Here is a 19676-nt window from a genome sequence, read left to right on the forward strand (position 1 = left end):
TAATTCATCCCCTAGTGCTTGAGAGCTAGCCTAGGCGCTTAATTTGGTCAATGTATTTGGGATGGGTGTCCTCATTATTCTACCAGTTGCAATCTGGTGTGATGATTGTTGCTGATTGTATTCCTCAGTGCAAACAAGGCTAGGGGCAGGCAATGGAGACGCTTTTTATTAAGGCTTGCACAGATTTTGCTTAATTTATTTTTTTACAGCCCAATGAGTCTCTCAATTACGCTGTTGCTTTGAGGGTGGTACATTGAGGCCAGCTTTTGTGTTATTCCTAACAGGGTGCAGAGGTAATCGAACATAGAGTTGACAAAGTGCTTACTGTTGTTTGACCGGATGCTGTCTAGTACCCTCCACCTGGGTATTCTTTGACAAGAAACGTTGTCACTGCCTTGGTATCACAGTGTACACAAGGACTGGCCTCGATTCACCTACAGTATGGATAGACCACTACAATCAGATATTGATAGTTAGCACATCGCTCGATCATGTCGATAAAGTTGATGTGTTCCACCCTGAAAGGTCCCATTGGTCTCAGGATAGTTGACAACACAGCCTTGAGTGTAGGCTTGGGTGAGTATAATTGGCAGACGGTACATCCGTTTAAGTACATTGTCACAGTTTCAGTAAGGTTGGGGACAAACCTATCGCTTTGGAGTTCCGCTATCATGTTGTCTTTGTCTGTGTGTTTTGGTAAGTGTAACCGAGACAATGCTATGTTGACTAAGCTCTGCGGCATGACCGGTTTCCCTGTGGGCGAGTGTCAGTAAGTGAGGTCATGTGAAATCCACGTGCAGCCCCTGGCTACCCATCACTCCTTCTCGTCAGGCAATGCAGTTTCCTGCAATTCCCTCAAACATAATTCAGCGGTCTCTGTGTAAGGCTTGTCCTGTACTGGTTCTGCCTCTGCTACCTGTTGTGAGGGAAGTACGCATGCTTCCTCAATTGTTCCATAAGTCGCCTTTTTTGTAGATTGATCGGCTAATACATTCCCCCGGGATTAAGTCCTTGCCACGATATGAGGGGCACACTTTACTATGGCCACACATTCAGGTAGAGTCAGCACGTCGATCAGTAATTCTGGGAGGTCCAGGTGAGCGACGGTTGTGCTATCTGATTTCAGAAACCCTCACCTTTTCTACCTCCCTATGCTAGAGTGCACAGTGGTGGTGACATAGCCTGAATCTAAATAGAGGGTCACAGTCTTTTCTAAGCTTTGGGTGAGGGCGCCAATTAGTGTTGTCAGCTTTGCCACCTATGCTGAGAGGTGGGGGAGGAGAGTTAGCTACGTGGTGACCTGCAGTCTCTCTGAGCGCACATGGCTATGTGGCATTACTACCGACGTGTGACTTACCCCAGTCTCTTGATCTATCATAGAGGAATGCTCGATGAACAGTGACTCACTATCTAAGATGGGATCCTCCTCTGCCTGACTGGTCCCTTCGGGGATGTACCTTGCGCAATCCTGGGTCTCCTCCCCTCCCTGAACCTCTTGGGCAAGGGAAGTGGCTGGATTCACTAAATGACACCGTACTATTTTCACTGATGGCCTGGAGAAGATCAGTTGGTAACCCTAAACCCTTTGTATAGTCAGTGTGCTCATGCTCTTTGTATGACCGCAAACATTGAATGTTCTGCACACAGTGTCAGTGGTGCCCCCATCACAATGGAGGTGCTTTTGTTGGCAGCAAAGGCCGCTGCTGCTACCCCCTATTTGCATGGGAAATGACCCTGCATGGCTGAGTCCAAAAGCCCGCTTAGTTTGCAAGGGGTTTGCACCCCAGGGGATACTTCTGTGTCAGGACTGTTGACATGACTTGTCTGTCACTGTGGCTGAATAAGAAGACTTCCTTCTTATAATCAGGTGTTCTTAACATGGGGGAATTCATTATCTCTGTTTTCAGCTTGCAGAATACATTGTGCATCTCAGGAGTCCACGCTGGTTCCTCGTGGACAGCTTTCACCTTTTTATGGCCTCAAGTAAGGGGACAATGAGTGTACTGTAGTCACAGACCCACTGCTGGACGCAGTTGCACAGACCTAATAACTTTTGCATAGCTTTTTTCATCTTTGATGGTGGCATAGCCCTGGTAGACTCTGTGAGTTCTCGTGTGGTTTGCCGACCGGCTGCTGAGATCAGTTGACCTAGGAAACTAACTTCCTGTGGCACATACTGCATCTTCCCCTTGTCTATTTTTTACCCTCTCTTGGCAAGTGCAGTCAGGGGGGCTATCGTGTCATGATGACATAGGTCCTCGGAGGGACTGCATATCAAGATGTCATCAGCATACTATGTCAGGGTGCTATTTGATCGGAAGTTAGCAAATTCCTTCCTCAGTATTCAATTGAGGATACTGGGGGACTCTAAGTACCCTCACAATAGTGTTCGGTATAGCAACTGAACCTCTTGGACAGTGAACGCAGTCAGGTACTGACTGTCGGGGGACAGCAGAATGCTAAAGAACATGTTCTTGATGTCTATCACAGAGAAATAGCAGGACTAAGGCCATATGTACGAACACTTTTTCCGATAGACACAGAATGGGTAAAAAACTTTGCTACATCTGGCCCTAAGTGAGCTCGGCAGTGTGTCAGTATTGGCTCTGGGACACAGATAACAACAATTTGTGTAGAGAATAAAGGATAGCTCGACAACCATAGGCCCTTCTTGGCCAAACACAAACTATGCCTAATCTCCCAGATCCAACTCTTTTACTTCCCTAATGTTATTCGCACCCTAAATCACACCCAAGGGTTATACGTATCGTCTGTGTCATGACAGGGGTCCAAGTGAATGACAACACCTTTCTCTTCTTTCAGATACCAACAGTGTTAAGAAACCAGTGACCCTGAGAAACGCTTTTAGACTAGATAGCAAGATTGTGGTGCAGGCCCTGTATCACACCCGGAGCCGATGCGTACCATCTCTGCCACCCGCGGCAATCCAAGCATTGAGGCCTCAGCCCTATTTCATACCCGGGGCCTATGCGATACAACATATCTCACTTCTGATCTTGTGTGCCGTTACTAATCTAGTACTGCAGCACACATACAACTCTGTCAGTGCACCTGAACTCTAACCTGCAGCACCCCATTATTCTAATACCAGGAATTACACAGCTCTGTCTATACCCCCAATCCTGATCTGAAGCACCTCATTATTTCTGCATTGAGGTTCACATACAACTCTGCTAATGCACCTCCTGCTGTTCTGCAGTGCCCCCTGCTGTTCCGCACTCTGACTTCTGTTTGAGGACGTGGGGAGGCCAATTAAATCTATTCTTAGCTGCCACCTTTATTTGGGAGGGTCTGTTTCACCTCTCCCACTTCGTTCTTTCCTTTACTCTGTTTACTCTCAATATTTTCTTCCTCCCCCACTTTTCTCTTTCCAGCTCTTAAAATCCACATGTTAACAGTTTCGCTCTTCCTTTCAACTGTTTATTTCTATTCCTCTCCCTTTTTTTATTTCCCTCTTTCTCTTGCTACCTCCTCTTTCAAACTTGCTAAAACTTGGTTATTTCTTTCTTTGTTTCGCTCCATCTCTTTTTTCTTCATCAGGCATTCATTCTTTCACTATTTTTTTCTCTTCCCTTCATTCTTCTTTGACTTTTTTATTTGCTCTTTCCTTTCACACGGTATGCGTCCTTTCACTTTTTTTTAGATCTTTCTTCCTTCCTTTCTCTGGGTTTTTTTCTTATCTTTATCTGTCAATTCATGTTTTACTGTAAATCGCTCTTTTCCCCGTCTTTATGTGGAAGCAACAAGTTACTTGTCGGGACCCAAAGTGTCAAAGTGGTTTTCCCATTCTGTGTCTGTGGGAAATGTGTCAGTACATACATGCCCTGGTTCTTTCGCTGCATGTTTCTCTCACCATCTCTCTTTTTTTCAGTAATTTTCATTTTTCTCTTTCTTTTCTCACTTTTTAAATTATTTTTTCCTCTTTTCTTCGTTCGCTAGCTTCCTTCCCTTTTTATTTTGTCTCAAACATCTCTATTTCTTTTCTTAGTTGTGTTTTCTTTTTCTCGTTCTTTTTTTTCCTTCTTTCTTTTATTTCTTTGTGACCCCTTCTCTTTCTTCCTTTTTTCTGTTGCATTCCTTTCGCTTCTCTTTTTCTGCTCCATAAGCTTTCTCTCCTGAGGTTTAGTTATCAATGGAGCAACAGGTGCAGTGGCACCAGGGCTCAGAGACCTACGGACCTCACTCAACTCTAATTACTGCTCTATTTTCCTACTAAAATTCCAGTCAACCATTTTCCTTTCTTACTCCAGCTCCCATGACACCATTTACTGCCCCACTTGTTCTCTCCATCTTTACTCCTGACTCCCTCTTTCCTTTCACCCTCCAATCCGTCCCAAGTGATATTTCTGTTGTAGTCTTTTCAGCATTGCACTCTAATACAAAAGGTTTATTTCTGATAAAGGTTTCTATGATAATTGTATATGTTTTAAGACAGAGGAAGAAGGTAAATGGAAGTGCTTTAGTTAAATGTTGGGCCACTGGAATGATATGGCAGGAAAAGACAACATTATGAGGCAGGGTTGACCAATTTATGTGGCAAGAAAAGTCCAGTTAGGAATTTACAATACCAGTAGCCCTAACTCAAGAAAATGTGAGACTTTTTGCATTGCAAATGCTTGTTCTTGTTGGCGAGGGAGTGGATGAGCTGAGTGTCATCGGCGCAGGAGACGATGTTCATGTTGTGGATTCTTATGATGCTTCTGAGCGGTGCCATATATACAGTGCACAGTGTGGGGCTGAGGGAGGAGCCCGGGGGGACTCCACAGAGTTCTTTCATGACCTCCTGCTTACACAAAAGGTTAATTAAATACTAATTTCCACAAAAACTGAGCTCTAAAAAACTCAATATCAAAACGAGCTTCAAACCATACTCACTTGGTAAATTCACCACCTTTTCATACATCTCCTCTGCATGGTTTAAGTTGATGGTGTCACCCGCTGCCACTTCTAGTTTAACACAGTGACTCTCTGCCTCAGGTGCATGTACTTCCACACTACTATTGTCTCCTCTGCAGCTTGCATTCACCTACGAGAACCCGCTGCTCTCAAACCAGGACACTCTTTGAGAGCTGTAGGTTGTCTACGTTTCTGGTTGGTATTGCATTGTATTATGGCATTTGTATAGCGATTACTACACCAGTGTTAGGTGCTGGAGAGCTTACCCACACAGGTAGCACGCCACACCGCACAGGTGTGTGGTTGGAGGTGAGCTGCTCTCAAACCAGAACACCCTTTGAGAGCTGTAGATTGTCTACATTTCTGTATGGTATTGCATTGTATTATGGCATTTGTATAGCGATTACTACACCAGTGTTAGGTGCTGGAGTGCTTACCCACATGGGTAACACGCCACACCGCACAGGTGCGTGGTTGGAGGTGTGTTGTCTTTGTTTTGATCCTATATGGGAAGTATGTTCACATCAGGAGAGATGATGAGATAGGTGTTCTTGTCCTGTAGCGCGTATCTCAGTGGAGTGATGATGAGGAGGGTGGAGAGACAGGCCCACAGTTTATGTCTGGTGGTGTGCTGCCAGCTGTAAATCAGCCCTGCAGATCCCTTGATTATGTTCATAATTTTCTTTATGTTCTCTATGGAATTGTTATGCAGGTTGTTGCAGAAGTATTGCCACTCTTATGGTTAAAGGAATAGAAACAGAGACAGATATCTGCAGGATGGACCATGTTACAATCATCCTTTATATGGCCTCCATTATCGCAAATTCGTTATATGACAGCCTCTAAAAATCCTTTTTTGGAATCATTCACCGTAGTGCTGCCAGGGGCACTTCCTTCTGTGCCACCATGTACACTTCTTCTTGTGCTACCACGCACGCTCACTCCAGCGCTACCATGCACAATCCTTCCTGTGATACCATGCACATTCCCTCCAGTACTACGAGCCACACTCTCTCCAGTGCTACCATATACACTCTTTCTTGTGCTACCATGCACACTGACTCTATGGATACCATGAACACTCCTTCCAGTGCTACAGTGCACACTCCCTCTGGAGCTACCGTGCACACTCAGTCTGGTGCTATTGTGCACATTCCCTTCGCAGCTACCAGGCACACTTCCTCCGGTGCTACCGTGCACACTCCCTCCACTGCTACCGTGCACACTCACTCCGGTGCTATTGTGCACATTCCCTGGTGCTACCAGGCACACTCCCTCCGGTGCTGCAATGCACACTCCCTCCAGTGCTACCATGCACACTCCTTCCGGTGCTACCGTGCACACTCCCTGCGGTGCTACCATGCACACTCCCTACAGTGCTACCATGCACACTCCCTCCGGTGCTATTGTGCACATTCCCTCCTCAGCTACCAGGCACACCCCCTACAGTGCTACCATGCACACTCACTCCGGTGCTACCGTGCACACTCCCTCCGGTGCTACGTGCACACTCCCTCCGGTGCTATTGTGCACATTCCCTCCTCAGCTACCAGGCACACTCCCTCCGGTGCTACCATGCACACTCCCTCCGGTGCTACAAGGCACAATCTCTCCAGAGCTGCCATGCACACTCCCTCCTCCGCTGCCATGCCCACTCCCTCCAGTGCTACCATGCACACTCCTTCCGGTGCTACCATGCACTCTCCCTCCAGTGCTACCGTGCACACTTCCTCCGGTGCTACTGTGCACATTCACTCCGGTGCTATTGTGCACATTTCCTCCTCAGCTACCAGGCACACTCCTTCCGGTGCTGCCATGCACACCCCCTCCGGTGCTACTGTGCACACTCACTCTGGTGCTATTGTGCACATACCCTCCTCAGCTACCAGGCACACTTCCTCCGGTGCTGCCAGGCACACTCACTCTGGTGCTACCATGCACACTCACTCTGGTGCTATTGTGCACATTCCCTCCTCAGCTACCAGGCACACTCCATCCGGTGCTGCCATGCACACTCCCTCCAGTGCTACAGTGCACACTGACTCTGGTGCTACCATGCACACTCCCTCTGGTGCTACCATGCACACTCCCTATGGTGCTACCATGCACACTCCCTCTGGTGGTATCATGGACACTCCCTCTGGTGCTACCATGCACACTCCCTACGGTGCACACTCCCTCTGGTGCTACCATGCACACTCCCTATGATGCTACCAAGCACACTCCTTACGGTGCTACCGTGCACACTTCCTCCAGTGCTACCATACACAATCCCTCCGGTGCTACCATGCACACTCCCTGCAGTGCTACCATGCACACTCCCTCTGGTGCTACCATGCACACTCCCTCCGGTGCTACAAGGCACAATCCCTCCAGAGCTGCCATGCACACTCCCTCCTCCGCTGCCATGCCCACTCCCTCCAGTGCTACCATGCACACTCCTTCCGGTGCTACCATGCACTCTCCCTGCAGTGCTACCGTGCACACTTCCTCCGGTGCTACTGTGCACACTCACTCCGGTGCTATTGTGCACATTCCCTCCTCAGCTACCAGGCACACTCCTTCCGGTGCTGCCACGCACGCCCCCTCCGGTGCTACTGTGCACACTCTCTCTGGTGCTATTGTGCACATACCCTCCTCAGCTAACAGGCATACTTCCTCCGGTGCTGCCAGGCACACTCACTCCGGTGCTACCATGCACACTCACTCTGGTGCTATTGTGCACATTCCCTCCTCAGCTACCAGGCACACTCCATCTGGTGCTGCCATGCACACTCCCTCCAGTGCTACAGTGCACACTCACTCTGGTGCTACCATGCACACTCCCTCTGGTGCTACCATGCACACTCCCTATAGTGATACCATGCACACTCCCTCTGGTGGTACCATGGACACTCCCTCTGGTGCTACCATGCACACTCCCTACGGTGCACACTCCCTCTGGTGCTACCATGCACACTCCCTATGGTGCTACCATGCACACTCCTTACGGTGGTACCGTGCACACTCCCTCCAGTGCTACCATACACAATCCCTCCGGTGCTACCATGCACACTCCCTGCAGTGCTACCATGCACACTACCTCTGGAGCTACCATGCACACTCCCTCCGGTGCTACAAGGCACAATCCCTCCAGAGCTGCCATGCACACTCCCTCCTCCGCTGCCATGCCCACTCCCTCCAGTGCTACCATGCACACTCCCTCCAGTGCTACCGTGCACACTCCCTCCGGTGCTACCGTGCACACTCCCTCCGGTGCTATTGTGCACATTCCCTCCTCACCTACCAGGCAAACTCCTTCCGGTGCTGCCATGCACACCCCCTCCGGTGCTACTGTGCACACTCACTCTGGTGCTATTGTGCACGTACCCTCCTCAGCTACCAGGCACACTCCATCCTCAGCTACCATGCACACTCCCTACAGTGCTACCATGCACACTCCCTCCGGTGCTATTGTGCACATTCCCTCCTCAGCTACCAGGCACACCCCCTACAGTGCTACCATGCACACTCACTCCGGTGCTACCGTGCACACTCCCTCCGGTGCTACGTGCACACTCCCTCCGGTGCTATTGTGCACATTCCCTCCTCAGCTACCAGGCACACTCCCTCCGGTGCTACCATGCACACTCCCTCCGGTGCTACAAGGCACAATCTCTCCAGAGCTGCCATGCACACTCCCTCCTCCGCTGCCATGCCCACTCCCTCCAGTGCTACCATGCACACTCCTTCCGGTGCTACCATGCACTCTCCCTCCAGTGCTACCGTGCACACTTCCTCCAGTGCTACTGTGCACACTCACTCCGGTGCTATTGTGCACATTTCCTCCTCAGCTACCAGGCACACTCCTTCCGGTGCTGCCATGCACACCCCCTCCGGTGCTACTGTGCACACTCACTCTGGTGCTATTGTGCACATACCCTCCTCAGCTACCAGGCACACTTCCTCCGGTGCTGCCAGGCACACTCACTCTGGTGCTACCATGCACACTCACTCTGGTGCTATTGTGCACATTCCCTCCTCAGCTACCAGGCACACTCCATCCGGTGCTGCCATGCACACTCCCTCCAGTGCTACAGTGCACACTGACTCTGGTGCTACCATGCACACTCCCTCTGGTGCTACCATGCACACTCCCTATGGTGCTACCATGCACACTCCCTCTGGTGGTATCATGGACACTCCCTCTGGTGCTACCATGCACACTCCCTACGGTGCACACTCCCTCTGGTGCTACCATGCACACTCCCTATGATGCTACCAAGCACACTCCTTACGGTGCTACCGTGCACACTTCCTCCAGTGCTACCATACACAATCCCTCCGGTGCTACCATGCACACTCCCTGCAGTGCTACCATGCACACTCCCTCTGGTGCTACCATGCACACTCCCTCCGGTGCTACAAGGCACAATCCCTCCAGAGCTGCCATGCACACTCCCTCCTCCGCTGCCATGCCCACTCCCTCCAGTGCTACCATGCACACTCCTTCCGGTGCTACCATGCACTCTTCCTGCAGTGCTACCGTGCACACTTCCTCCGGTGCTACTGTGCACACTCACTCCGGTGCTATTGTGCACATTCCCTCCTCAGCTACCAGGCACACTCCTTCCGGTGCTGCCACGCACGCCCCCTCCGGTGCTACTGTGCACACTCTCTCTGGTGCTATTGTGCACATACCCTCCTCAGCTAACAGGCATACTTCCTCCGGTGCTGCCAGGCACACTCACTCCGGTGCTACCATGCACACTCACTCTGGTGCTATTGTGCACATTCCCTCCTCAGCTACCAGGCACACTCCATCCGGTGCTGCCATGCACACTCCCTCCAGTGCTACAGTGCACACTCACTCTGGTGCTACCATGCACACTCCCTCTGGTGCTACCATGCACACTCCCTATAGTGATACCATGCACACTCCCTCTGGTGGTACCATGGACACTCCCTCTGGCGCTACCATGCACACTCCCTACGGTGCACACTCCCTCTGGTGCTACCATGCACACTCCCTATGGTGCTACCATGCACACTCCTTACGGTGCTACCGTGCACACTCCCTCCAGTGCTACCATACACAATCCCTCCGGTGCTACCATGCACACTCCCTGCAGTGCTACCATGCACACTACCTCTGGAACTACCATGCACACTCCCTCCGGTGCTACAAGGCACAATCCCTCCAGAGCTGCCATGCACACTCCCTCCTCCGCTGCCATGCCCACTCCCTCCAGTGCTACCATGCACACTCCCTCCAGTGCTACCGTGCACACTCCCTCCGGTGCTACCGTGCACACTCCCTCCGGTGCTATTGTGCACATTCCCTCCTCAGCTACCAGGCAAACTCCTTCCGGTGCTGCCATGCACACCCCCTCCGGTGCTACTGTGCACACTCACTCTGGTGCTATTGTGCACGTACCCTCCTCAGCTACCAGGCACACTCCCTCCGGTGCTGCCAGGCACACTCACTCCGGTGCTACCATGCACACTCACTCTGGTGCTATTGTGCACATTTCCTCCTCAGCTACCAGGCACACTCCATCCGGTGCTGCCATGCACACTCCCTCCAGTGCTACAGTGCACACTCACTCTGGTGCTACCATGCACACTCCCTCTGGTGCTACCATGCACACTCCCTACGGTGCTACCATGCACACTCCCTCTGGTGCTACCATGGACACTCCCTCTGGTGCTACCATGCACACTCCCTACGGTGCACACTCCCTCTGGTGCTACCATGCACACTCCCTATGGTGCTACCATACACACTCCTTACAGTGCTACCGCGCACACTCCCTCCAGTGCTACCATGCACAATCCCTCTGGTGCTACCATGCACACTCCCTGCAGTGCTACCATGCACACTCCCTGCAGTGCTACCATGCACACTCATTACGGTGCTACCGTGCACACTCCCTCCGGTGCTACCATGCACACTCCCTCCGGTGCTACCATGCACAATCCCTGTGGTGCTACCATGCACACTCCCTACAGTGCTACTGTGCACACTCCCTCCGGTGCTACTGTGCACACTCCCTACGGTGCTACCGTGCACACTCACTCCGGTGCTATTGTGCACATTCCCACCCCAGCTACCAGGCACACTCCCTCTGGTGCTGCCGTGCACACTCCCTCTGGTGCTATCATGCACACTCCCTCCAGTATTACCATGTACATGTCCTCTAGCGCTACCAGGCACACACCCTCCGGTGACACGAATGCGCTCCTTCCGGTGCTACCATGCATGTTCCCTCCTGTGCTATTATGCACACTCACTCCAGTACTGCCATGCACACTCCTGCCAGTGCTACCAGGCACACTCCCTCCGGTACTACCGCGCACACTCACTCCGGTGCTAGCATGCACACTCCCTCCGGTACTACCGCACACACTCACTCCGGTACTACCACGCACACTCACACCGTTGCTACCAGGCACACTCCCTCCGGTACTACCGTGCACACTCACTCCGGTGCTACCATGCACACTCCCTCCATTGCTGTCATGCACACTCCCTTCAGTATTAGCATGTACACGTCCTCTAGCGCTACCAGGCACATTCCCTCCGGTGCTACCATGCACACTCACTGCGGTGCTACCATGCACACTCACTCTGGTGCTATTGTGCACATTCCCTCCTCAGCTACCAGGCACACTCCATCCGGTGCTGCCATGCACACTCCCTCCAGTGCTACAGTGCACACTCACTCTGGTGCTATCATGCACACTCCCTCTGGTGCTACCATACACACTCCCTATGGTGCTACCATGCACACTCCCTCTGGTGGTACCATGGACACTCCCTCTGGTGCTACCATGCACACTCCCTACGGTGCACACTCCCTCTGGTGCTACCATGCACACTCCCTATGGTGCTACCATGCACACTCCTTACGGTGCTACCGTGCACACTCCCTCCAGTGCTACCATACACAATCCCTCCGGTGCTACCATGCACACTCACTGCAGTGCTACCATGCACACTCCCTCTGGTGCTACCATGCACACTCCCTCCGGTGCTACAAGGCACAATCCCTCCAGAGCTGCCATGCACACTCCCTCCTCCGCTGCCATGCCCACTCTCTCCAGTGCTACCATGCACACTCCTTCCGGTGCTACCATGCACACTCCCTCCAGTGCTACCGTGCACACTCCCTCCGGTGCTACCGTGCACACTCACTCCGGTGCTATTGTGAACATTCCCTCCTCAGCTACCATGCAAACTCCTTCCGGTGCTGCCATGCACACCCCCTCTGGTGCTACTGTGCACACTCACTCTAGTGCTATTGTGCACGTACCCTCCTCAGCTACCAGGCACACTGCCTCCGGTGCTGCCAGGCACACTCACTCCGGTGCTACCATGCACACTCACTCTGGTGCTATTGTGCACATTTCCTCCTCAGCTACCAGGCACACTCCATCCGGTGCTGCCATGCACACCCCCTCCAGTGCTACAGTGCACACTCCCTCTGGTGCTACCATGCACACTCCCTACGGTGCTACCATGCACACTCCCTCTGGTGCTACCATGCACACTCCCTCTGGTGCTACGAATAAGCTCCTTCCGGTGCTACCATGCATGTTCCCTCCTGTGCTATTATGCACACTCACTCCAGTACTGCCATGCACACTCCTGCCAGTGCTACCAGGCTCACTCCCTCCAGTACTACCGTGCACACTCACTCCGGTGCTAGCATGCACACTCCCTCCGGTACTACCGCACACACTCACTCGGGTACTACCACGCACACTCACACCGTTGCTACCAGGCACACTCCCTCCGGTACTACCGTGCACACTCACTCCGGTGCTACCATGCACACTCCCTCCATTGCTGTCATGCACACTCCCTTCAGTATTAGCATGTACACGTCCTCTAGCGCTACCAGGCACATTCCCTCCGGTGCTACTATGCACACTCCCTCTGGCGCTACCATGCACACTCCCTCTGGTGCTACCGTGCACACTCCCTCCGGTGCCACCATGCACACTCCATCCAGTGCTACCATGCACACTTCCTTCGGTGTTGTCATGCACACTCCCTCCAGTATTAGCATGTACACGTCCTCTATCGCTACCATGCACACTCCCTCTGGCGCTACCGTGCACATTCCCTCCGGGGCTACCATGCACACTCCCTCTGGCGCTACCATCCACACTCCCTCTGGTGCTACCATGCACACTCCCTCTGGCGATACCATGCACACTCCCTCTGGTGCTACCATGCACACTCCCTCTGGTGCTACCATGCACGCTCCCTCTGGTGCTACCATGCACACTCCCTCCAGTGCTACCATGCACACTCCCTCTGGTGCTACCATGCACACTCCCTCTGGCGCTACCATGCACACTCCCGCCAGTGCTGTCATGCACACTCCCTCCAGTATTACCATGTACACGTCCTCTAGCGCTACCATGCACACACCCTCCGGTGCACACTCCCTACGGTGCACACTCCCTCTGGTGCTACCATGCACACTCCCTATGGTGCTACCATGCACACTCCTTACGGTGCTACCGTGCACACTCCCTCCAGTGCTACCATACACAATCCCTCCGGTGCTACCATGCACACTCACTGCAGTGCTACCATGCACACTCCCTCTGGTGCTACCATGCACACTCCCTCCGGTGCTACAAGGCACAATCCCTCCAGAGCTGCCATGCACACTCCCTCCTCCGCTGCCATGCCCACTCCCTCCAGTGCTACCATGCACACTCCTTCCGGTGCTACCATGCACACTCCCTCCAGTGCTACCGTGCACACTCCCTCCGGTGCTACCGTGCACACTCACTCCGGTGCTATTGTGAACATTCCCTCCTCAGCTACCATGCAAACTCCTTCCGGTGCTGCCATGCACACCCCCTCCGGTGCTACTGTGCACACTCACTCTAGTGCTATTGTGCACGTACCCTCCTCAGCTACCAGGCACACTGCCTCCGGTGCTGCCAGGCACACTCACTCCGGTGCTACCATGCACACTCACTCTGGTGCTATTATGCACATTTCCTCCTCAGCTACCAGGCACACTCCATCCGGTGCTGCCATGCACACCCCCTCCAGTGCTACAGTGCACACTCCCTCTGGTGCTACCATGCACACTCCCTACGGTGCTACCATGCACACTCCCTCTGGTGCTACCATGCACACTCCCTCTGGTGCTACGAATGCGCTCCTTCCGGTGCTACCATGCATGTTCCCTCCTGTGCTATTATGCACACTCACTCCAGTACTGCCATGCACACTCCTGCCAGTGCTACCAGGCTCACTCCCTCCAGTACTACCGTGCACACTCACTCCGGTGCTAGCATGCACACTCCCTCCGGTACTACCGCACACACTCACTCGGGTACTACCACGCACACTCACACCGTTGCTACCAGGCACACTCCCTCCGGTACTACCGTGCACACTCACTCCGGTGCTACCATGCACACTCCCTCCATTGCTGTCATGCACACTCCCTTCAGTATTAGCATGTACACGTCCTCTAGCGCTACCAGGCACATTCCCTCCGGTGCTACTATGCACACTCCCTCTGGCGCTACCATGCACACTCCCTCTGGTGCTACCGTGCACACTCCCTCCGGTGCCACCATGCACACTCCATCCAGTGCTACCATGCACACTTCCTTCGGTGTTGTCATGCACACTCCCTCCAGTATTAGCATGTACACGTCCTCTATCGCTACCATGCACACTCCCTCTGGCGCTACCGTGCACATTCCCTCCGGGGCTACCATGCACACTCCCTCTGGCGCTACCATCCACACTCCCTCTGGTGCTACCATGCACACTCCCTCTGGCGATACCATGCACACTCCCTCTGGTGCTACCATGCACACTCCCTCTGGTGCTACCATGCACGCTCCCTCTGGTGCTACCATGCACACTCCCTCCAGTGCTACCATGCACACTCCCTCTGGTGCTACCATGCACACTCCCTCTGGCGCTACCATGCACACTCCCGCCAGTGCTGTCATGCACACTCCCTCCAGTATTACCATGTACACGTCCTCTAGCGCTACCATGCACACACCCTCCGGTGCTACGAATGCGCTCCTTCCGGTGCTACCATGCATGTTCCCTCCTGTGCTATCATGCACACTCCCTCCAGTGCTGCCATGCACACTCCTGTCAGGGCTACCAGGCACACTCCCTCCGGTACTACCGCGCACACTCACTCCAGTACTACCGTGCACACTCACTCCGTTGCTACCAGGCACACTCCCTGCAGTGCTACTGTGCACACTCCCTCCGGTGCTACTGTGCACACTCCCTACGGTGCTACCGTGCACACTCACTCCGGTGCTATTGTGCACATTCCCACCCCAGCTACCAGGCACACTCCCTCTGGTGCTGCCGTGCACACTCCCTCTGGTGCTATCATGCACACTCCCTCCAGTATTACCATGTACATGTCCTCTAGAGCTACCAGGCACACACCCTCCGGTGCTACGAATGCGCTCCTTCCGGTGCTACCATGCATGTTCCCTCCTGTGCTATTATGCACACTCACTCCAGTACTGCCATGCACACTCCTGCCAGTGCTACCAGGCACACTCCCTCCGGTACTACCGCGCACACTCACTCCGGTGCTAGCATGCACACTCCCTCCGGTACTACCGCACACACTCACTCCGGTACTACCACGCACACTCACACCGTTGCTACCAGGCACACTCCCTCCGGTACTACCGTGCACACTCACTCCGGTGCTACCATGCACACTCCCTCCATTGCTGTCATGCACACTCCCTTCAGTATTAGCATGTACACGTTCTCTAGCGCTACCAGGCACATTCCCTCCGGTGCTACCATGCACACTCACTGCGGTGCTACCATGCACACTCACTCTGGTGCTATTGTGCACATTCCCTCCTCAGCTACCAGGCACACTCCATCCGGTGCTGCTATGCACACTCCCTCCAGTGCTACAGTGCACACTCACTCTGGTGCTACCATGCACACTCCCCCTGGTGCTACCATACACACTCCCTATGGTGCTACCGTGCACACTCCCTCTGGTGGTACCATGGACACTCCCTCTGGTGCTACCATGCACACTCCCTACGGTGCACACTCCCTCTGGTGCTACCATGCACACTCCCTATGGTGCTACCATGCACACTCCTTACGGTGCTACCGTGCACACTCCCTCCAGTGCTACCATACACAATCCCTCCGGTGCTACCATGCACACTCACTGCAGTGCTACCATGCACACTCCCTCTGGTGCTACCATGCACACTCCCTCCGGTGCTACAAGGCACAATCCCTCCAGAGCTGCCATGCACACTCCCTCCTCCGCTGCCATGCCCACTCCCTCCAGTGCTACCATGCACACTCCTTCCGGTGCTACCATGCACACTCCCTCCAGTGCTACCGTGCACACTCCCTCCGGTGCTACCGTGCACACTCACTCCGGTGCTATTGTGAACATTCCCTCCTCAGCTACCATGCAAACTCCTTCCGGTGCTGCCATGCACACCCCCTCCGGTGCTACTGTGCACACTCACTCTAGTGCTATTGTGCACGTACCCTCCTCAGCTACCAGGCACACTGCCTCCGGTGCTGCCAGGCACACTCACTCCGGTGCTACCATGCACACTCACTCTGGTGCTATTGTGCACATTTCCTCCTCAGCTACCAGGCACACTCCATCCGGTGCTGCCATGCACACCCCTTCCAGTGCTACAGTGCACACTCCCTCTGGTGCTACCATGCACACTCCCTACGGTGCTACCATGCACACTCCCTCTGGTGCTACCATGCACACTCCCTCTGGTGCTACGAATGCGCTCCTTCCGGTGCTACCATGCATGTTCCCTCCTGTGCTATTATGCACACTCACTCCAGTACTGCCATGCACACTCCTGCCAGTGCTACCAGGCTCACTCCCTCCAGTACTACCGTGCACACTCACTCCGGTGCTAGCATGCACACTCCCTCCGGTACTACCGCACACACTCACTCGGGTACTACCACGCACACTCACACCGTTGCTACCAGGCACACTCCCTCCGGTACTATCGTGCACACTCACTCCGGTGCTACCATGCACACTCCCTCCATTGCTGTCATGCACACTCCCTTCAGTATTAGCATGTACACGTCCTCTAGCGCTACCAGGCACATTCCCTCCGGTGCTACTATGCACACTCCCTCTGGCGCTACCATGCACACTCCCTCTGGTGCTACCGTGCACACTCCCTCCGGTGCCACCATGCACACTCCATCCAGTGCTACCATGCACACTCCCTTCGGTGTTGTCATGCACACTCCCTCCAGTATTAGCATGTACACGTCCTCTATCGCTACCATGCACACTCCCTCTGGCGCTACCGTGCACATTCCCTCCGGGGCTACCATGCACACTCCCTCTGGCGCTACCATCCACACTCCCTCTGGTGCTACCATGCACACTCCCTCTGGCGATACCATGCACACTCCCTCTGGTGCTACCATGCACACTCCCTCTGGTGCTACCATGCACGCTCCCTCTGGTGCTACCGTGCACACTCCCTCTGGTGCTACCGTGCACACTCCCTCTGGTGCTACCGTGCACACTCCCTCCAGTGCTACCATGCACACTCCCTCTGGAACTACCAGGCACACTCCCTCCGGTGCTGTCAAGCACACTCCCTCCAGTATTAGCATGTACACGTCCTCTAGCGCTACCATGCACACTCCCTCTGGCGCTACCGTGCACACTCCCTCCGGTGCTACCATGCACACTCCCTCTGGCGCTACCATGCACACTCCCTCCGGTGCTACCATGCACACTCCCTCTGGCGCTACCATGCACACTCCCTCTGGCGCTACCATCCATGCTCCCTCTGGTGCTACCATGCACACTCCCTCCAGTGCTACCATGCACACTCCCTCCGGTGCTACCATGCACACTCCCTCCAGTGCTACCATGCACGATCCCTCCGGTGCTACCATGCACGATCCCTCCAGTGCTACCATGCACACTCCCTCTGGTGCTACCATGCACACTCCCTCTGGCGCTACCATGCCCACTCCCTCCAGTGCTGTCATGCACACTCCCTCCAGTATTAGCATGTACACGTCCTCTAGTGCTACCAGGCACACTCCCACCGGTGCTACCATGCACCCTCCCTCTGGTGCTACCATGCACACTCCCTCTGGTGCTACCATGCACACTCCCTCTGGCGCTACCATGCACACTCCCTGCGGTGCTACCATGCACACTCCCTCTGACGCTACAGTGCACACTCCCTCTGCTGCTACCATGACTAAGTATTGCTTATAATTTGCACCCAGTCATGTTCCCCATCATTATTCCCCTTTTACTGGCTCCCTACAGACTTCTCTCCCTGCCTGACCGCAGACACCCGAGTTTGAGTTGGTCCCTGACACATAGGGATCCCTTTCTCAGCCATCCCATGCCAATTCTTCAGTTCTGTAACAGCTGCCTGCATCCTCCCAGAAGTGTTTCCATCCTGGGATGGTGCTTCTTCAGGACCTGCTGCTCACAGGACTGAAGTGTCGGTGCTTTCCAAAGCAGGCCTCAGTCACTCACGTGCTCGATTGGTCTCAAAGATCTGCTACGTGGTGAAAACACTCTTCCCAGTCCCCGGACAGTGCCTGGAAGGTGCTGCTAACACTTCACGCACAAGCTGCGGACAAAGAGGAGTTGAAGGGTTCCTTCACTCTGCAGCGCCCCTGCAGGGACTGTGAAGAAGGGACGCACTGAATCCTTCACCACGGTACACAAAGTGAACCTTGGTCAAAGACGCGATGCTTCACACTGCTACACAAACTGGAGCCACCGACACAGCACAAAGGGCCTGATTTAGAGTTTGATGGGCGACTCACTCCGCCACAAACGTGACGGATAATCGTAATACGGCGGACGGGATATCCATCACATTTGTGACGGAGTAACGCCCTCCGCCTCTAAATCAGGCCCAAAGAACCCTATGAGTAGCCGAATCCATCCTTTCCTTTTGGCTTCCATGGCCGAGCTCGCCATAGCAGGCATGGGTGTTTCCCTGGGAGGCTGGAGGGGTGGGGCGGTTTTGTTACTGGGGGCCGGTTTTGAAATCGTGCTGCAATATCAGTCCCCAGTCACAAAAGAAGCAATCCAGGATGATCCACTTGCTTTTGTTTCCAGCCTTCGTGAGGGGGCTTGCCAGACAAAATTGCCAGGGCTGTTTTGGGTTCCTAGTCCGGCCCTGTGGCTGGACCACAATGCTACTGGCCACAAACATATATTCACCACTGCAAAATCGTTTGTGTCTACGCAGCTTGAATGGAGGAAAAAAAGCAACATTGTATTGTGGGAGCCTTCCAGGAACTCAGCAAGCATCCTTTGTTCTCTGTGCTCTGGCACAGACAACAAGATAATTTTCTCAAAACCTCAAAGTCTATTTTTACTAGAAGCAGAACAGCTTGGGAAGGATGCACAAGCTATACACTTGTCAGGCTAAGCCTTAGCGGTGCACAGTTTGTTGGTCCTTCATCTCTAGCCACTGCGCTACCCGGAAGTGAGGCTTGAGCCACATCCCTTGAAACTTGGTAAAAAGCAAGTGAAACTCTCAGCAAGTGCTTCCCAATCACTTCATCTTAAAATAATTTTATGCCAGACCATCATGAAGCATAAAAGGCCATTTATTAGGACAGGGCTGAAAAAGAAGTCAGTCAACCTCAAACAACATTAACGTAGCACCTACACATTTTTTTGGTTGTAAGTTTTAAAAAGAAAGTTTATTGAAAAATCATACAGTATACA

This window comes from Pleurodeles waltl, chromosome 8, assembly GCF_031143425.1.
Source record: "Pleurodeles waltl isolate 20211129_DDA chromosome 8, aPleWal1.hap1.20221129, whole genome shotgun sequence".
Taxonomy (NCBI): domain Eukaryota; kingdom Metazoa; phylum Chordata; class Amphibia; order Caudata; family Salamandridae; genus Pleurodeles; species Pleurodeles waltl.